Genomic DNA, 5669 nt, shown 5'->3' with positions numbered 1-5669 from the left:
GAAGGACCGGATTACATGGGCAGAAGCTACACTGATAGTCTTTTCCATTTCTAATTTTCATGGACTGTATTCTGATCTCCTTTACAACGTTGTAAAACACGGGTCATTTACCCCCAGTGTAAATCCGGAGTCACTCCAATATTACTCCAGATTTATATTGATGTAAATGTGATCAGGATCTGTTCCTTATAAGTGTCAATTCCAAAACCAAATAAAATCTGTTTGGGAATTCCTTTTGCTATGACCTCATTCTGGTGCTGAAACTGTACAAAAGGAGGGTGTAGCTCTTCATACCTTGTTTATATCGACACCAAACTTGGTCAATGGAACATATGGAGTAGAAATATCCATCCATCCACACGTACAACTGGAACGTACAGTGGGGATCTCGGACAAAATGTTTCCTGTTATCGCAGTCTTATTTTATAATAATGCAGAGTACTTTGTTTTCCCTGGCTAATGCTTGGGAACCAGGAGAAGATTTAGCACTGATCTAGCTAGTACAAGCAAAATTAAACCAAAGATCACGTTAACAGGACATGCGGTTTATTGGGTCTGTTTCGAAAGGGGAGGAAAGGATGGCAAAATTATAGACACCTCTGAATCAGACAGAAATAAAATGCCAACGTTTCTGAGAAGCAATATTTATTGTCTTTTTTTTTTTTAAATGTAGAGACATGTCCTTGAATTTCCCAAAGCCCAGATTGGGAAAATAAAGACTTCTTGGCGTAATAAGTAAATCCGTCTGCAGTACTGAAGCAGCACCAACATTCAAAAAAAAAAAAAAGAAAAAAGAAAAAAAAGAAAAAAAAAACTGAAGAGGAAAATACAACAAAACACAACATTTTTTTTATTCTTCTTATTATTATTTATGTAAATCAAGTCATCACTGGACAAGAAACCAATTTCTACCCATTACCATAACAGCTTGTCTATAAAGAACATAAAAAAATTCAGATAGGATACTATCTAGAGTCAAGCGGGTTTTTTTTTCCTTTCTTTCTTTTTTTTTTGTTTTGTTTTGTTTTTTTTATTTTTTTTTGTTTGTTTTTGTTGTTTTGCTTTTGTTTTTAAATTCCCCCACCCATTCACAGAGGTATAGATTCACAGATAAATAACCCAAAACTACTTGCTCGCCATATTTACACATTCCCGTTAAATTAAGCATAAATAAATATATACAAACTTAACATTGAATGCCTCTCCGCATTGCTTCTTCGGAAGAGTCACAAAGCTGATATTTCTCACGATTCAAGGTGATTCAAGAAAGGAATCAATTTTGGCATAGAAAAGGAGGATGACATCCATTCCCACATTTTTCTCTTTTTATTTCCATCTTTCTCCCTCTTTTGTTTGTTTTTAATTTGTTTTAACATGTAGACATCCGTGGGCACACACAGGTTTATAATGGATAGGCTCTTTAATACCGTTTGATATTTCTAAAATGTGGTTTTGAATATTTTGGTTTACACTGGTGTAAGAAAATGGGAAAATACTGGTGTCCCTTCAAATCAGAAGGGGGTATTTGCTGGCTACCAGAACAACAGAAAATCACTTTTTTTCAGTAGTTCTGGCCATGGTTATGGCCTGAAAAGAGCATTACTAGGGCTAAGGAAGCGAGTTCTTTTTTTCCCCGCCCAATTAACAAAAGATTTAAATGGTACAAAATAAGAATCCACGTAAAGCTGTTCAGAAAAAAATAGCAGGGACACTTAGTCTGAACAGCTCTGGCATTTTCAAATTTGTGAGCATGTCTCAGGGCTTCAAAACCAAAAACAGGCTCACCGTATTTTATTACAGGATTTTGTTTAAGATACAAGCTGGTCACTATTTAAATATACAGACACACGGGTACCTCGAATTGCCTGACTAATCTTTGGTCGCGGACCTTTTTGCGCTCTCAGATTTGGGTTCAACAGAGACTTCTGATGACCTGATATGGCCCGCTATTAATTAAATACCCGGTATTTCCCCAGCCGGAGGGGTTCCCCATACAGGACCCGTGTGACGTAAACGAGTCTCCGGGTTCTTGTAAATCTTGTGTTAACGACAAGGTGATTTCTCAGAAAAGCTACAGATTGCGCAGGACCGGATGGGATATGCACGTCCAGGTTTTAAATTTGCTTAAGGGTGAAATTAAATGTACAGTCACCCACCGGATTGGTTTGAAAACAAACTTTTCACGGTCTCTCCTTAAACGTTTCCCTGGAGTTAAAAGCAAAGCTGTCATGCTAATCCCCCTGTTTATTGATTTATGATTGCGAGGAAACCAAATCTTTTTAGTAATTCGATTATCAGATAAACGTCAAAGGTGCCTAGCCAACAAAAGTAGTCTGGGGAAGTGCAAAAAGACTGAGTAATGCCTTGCAATTCAGTTATACTTCAGTGGTACCTGGAGAGCAGAAGGCTGAATGATGTGTTTAGAAGGATAGATTGTTCAACCAAGTTATAATCATCAGTAATGGACGCCTGCTACCAGTTGCCAGATATTAGATTATGGGGGAATCAGTTTAGGCTTTAAACCCATGCTATGGTTTTGCAATTTAGAAATTTCCACGAGCTTTCTCTCTCATTACTGGGACGAGGGGGTGGGGAAATCTCCCACTGAAATCAATGGGTTGTTTGCCTGAGCAAAGAGAAGCAGACAGTTGCTTCCTCTCTCTACGCCCTAGATATGTTTAATTGGAGACGAATCCGAAGTCTGTTGGAGTAAACTGATTTAACTGGGTTTTGGATCAAACCCTACAGGACTGATCCTGCCCCCACCAAACGCAAAGCGAGTTTTACCACTGATTTCAGCAAGAGCCGGATTGGGCTCCTAGTAGTGTGTGGTTATAATCCGTATCTGTTCCGAATTGTATCTGCATCTGTTCCGAATTGGGCTCCAAGTAGTGTGGTTATAATGTATCTGTTCCGAAATCCTTGCAGATGACTCTCCAGATATGCTATAACATATAAGGAGGTGGTGAACTGTAAACTCTTTGGGGGCAGGAACTGTGTCTTCAGATCTATTTGTACAGATGGGCACCTGATCGTGATGCTAGGAGCTGTTTAATAAATATTAAGCAATAATAGCCACACGCCTTTTGTATACAAAAAATCCCCCTTCTGCTGCTGCACGTTTGAGAGTTTTTAGCTATGCCTGCTTGGCACATTGTATGCTGTTTACATGTGACAGCAGCTTCTGCTGCATGCAACAGTTGGTGATTGGTTTCCAGAAACTGAACTGTCTCCAACTGACGGAAGAGAGAGAGATGCCTTTAAAGAAATATCATTGTGATTCAGTTCCATTCCGTTTTTTTCCCCTCCACATCACACAGGTGGGTAGGCGGTCCTGCAAGGAGACTGAATTATGGTGTCACCCGCTGACTTCTCTTCCAGTAGTCCAAGTGAAATCAGGGAACTACTGGGAAGGATTTGGTCCCAGCTGTTCAGATGCTGTGTAAACAGCCAGAACCAAAGATCTCAGTGAGCTGGTTCTGCCTATTAGCCATAGCTAAAAACTCACATTCTTCCTGTCTCTGATTTGCTGTGAGCCCTCGGACAAGACACTTAACCTCAGTTTACTCCTTCTGTAGAATGGGGATAACAATGTTTGTCTTCTGGGACTTAAATGAGGCTGAATTAGGGCTAAATCCGGTGTGGTTAATTTTTCCATTGGTTGGAATGGGGCTATCCTGTGAGTAAATTAAGGTCAGTAGGATTTCTGTTATGCATGCTCAAGTCCCTGATTTGAAACGCAAGGTAAATCCTTCTCTTACTGCTTGAAGATAATCCTATGTATTAACAGTAGCAAGTTCGGGAAAGCCAAAGAGGCTTTCAACTGTAAGTATTTAGAAAGGGTCGTATTGGTAGCTAAGCACGTGTGAGGATGGGTCTGGGCTCATTTATTTGATGTAAGAAATAATTGCTAAAGAAATGGAGAAAAAGGCTATCGTTTTAGACGAAATTCACACCCCCCCTCCCCTGCAGTTATTTAGAAAATAAAGATCAGTCCTGGGGGTTGACTTTCTTCTCTTTGGGCTTTCAGATTTGCCTGAGACACAATGAATTCAATATCTTATCTCAAATCGAAACAGAGGGTGAAATCCTGGCCTCGTTGAAGTCAATGGGAGCTTTGCCATTCATTTAAATGGAGCCAGGATTTCACCGAGAGACAGTAACTTTTCTGACATAAATGAAAGGATTCCTTAATGCATGAAAGTCTATCGCACCGAATAGATACAATTATCCAAAACTGTGAAATCCAAGTTGAAATCCATCTCCTTAAGCATAAGTATTTTTTCCATATATGCCACAGAAAGGCATGTCTTAAAAATGTATATTAGTCATAATACATCACGTAATACACCCAATTATTGCAGAACGAAACATCCCCACCACATTGGAGCGAGTTTTCTCCTGTTGAATTTGCTCTAAAACATGAGTCACACAAACATCTGAATAACTTGCTAGAGAGAAACAGATTTCCTCAGAGTGAGATAGTCAATCAGGACATTCTCCTGTAATCCCACCCCAGCCCAGCACACACACCCACAATTGCATTTAGCAACGCCTTTCGTCTCTGTGTATAAAATACTAGTGCCCAAACGTTTGCAACAACGCTTCGACAAAATTGTATTCTCTTCTCAACATTACATCTCGATTTCGGTTATTTTTATCTGGTTTCATTTATTCTCTTTGAGCTTCTTTAAAGAAGTACACCTGCAGAATTCTGAAACGACTGGCTTTGATTTAAGAAAAAAAAAAGGATCAGAATTGTGGATTATTTTTCTCTGTACCTGATATATTGTGTAGGGAGTTCTAGTCCTCTTTGAAGAAGCTCATAAGCCAAGCGGGCAAAGCTTTGGGAAACAGAAGAAAATAAAATAGTGCATACTCCTGAGAAGGAATTACATACTCAATTTTTGTTACTAGCACTTTAAAAAAAAATTGGTAGATTTCTCTCTACCCACCCACACTATTAGAACAAATTAAAGATAGAGACATTGGCATTGTTGGGAATATAAACCCTTTTAGAGGAAATCAAGATATTTTAAACATCAGATTAGGAGTGTTAGATAGCATTAACATTTTACTGGACCTTATTTTCAAATTTTGCACCCTAACAGCCAATGCAGTTTTATCATCAAAACTAAATACCAAATTATACATATATAGCTGTAAACACTGGTAATTTAAACAGAGGGTCTGTCTAGACGGGGAGAAAAGGGTGCCTTTTAAAAATCGAGTTAGCTAACTGGATTGAACTAACATGACTTGAAACAGCCAATGTTCTGTAATTAATGTAGACACAGCTTAATACATTTACAGTTCTATTAGCAAGTCATATTGTGGTCTTTGCTCTCCAAACCAGCCCCTTTCCCAGTCTAGATAAATCCTTAGTGGCAAGATGAGACGAGGGCAGGGTTGGCAGTGAAGGGATAGTGATGCTGGGAATGGAAATGTCCCAGATAATATCACTGGAAGATTTTTTGTTTTCCCTAGTGTAGACACAGGACGTTGTTTGATTTTTTTAAAAAAGGTAAGATAGATTGTACATCTGAGCCCAAACAAGAAATCAAAGCATGGACACCAAAACGTTTCTCTGATTCCTTCCAATAAGTTATTTCATTTCTTTCCTTTTATTATTATTATTGTATTCTTCCCTCCCCCCACCCCCACCCCCC

This window comes from Emydura macquarii, unplaced genomic scaffold, assembly GCF_026122565.2.
Source record: "Emydura macquarii macquarii isolate MOO-44397 ecotype Brisbane River unplaced genomic scaffold, CSIRO-AGI_Emac_v2 contig_1041, whole genome shotgun sequence".
NCBI lineage: Eukaryota > Metazoa > Chordata > Testudines > Chelidae > Emydura > Emydura macquarii.
This window is presented reverse-complemented; position numbering follows the sequence as displayed.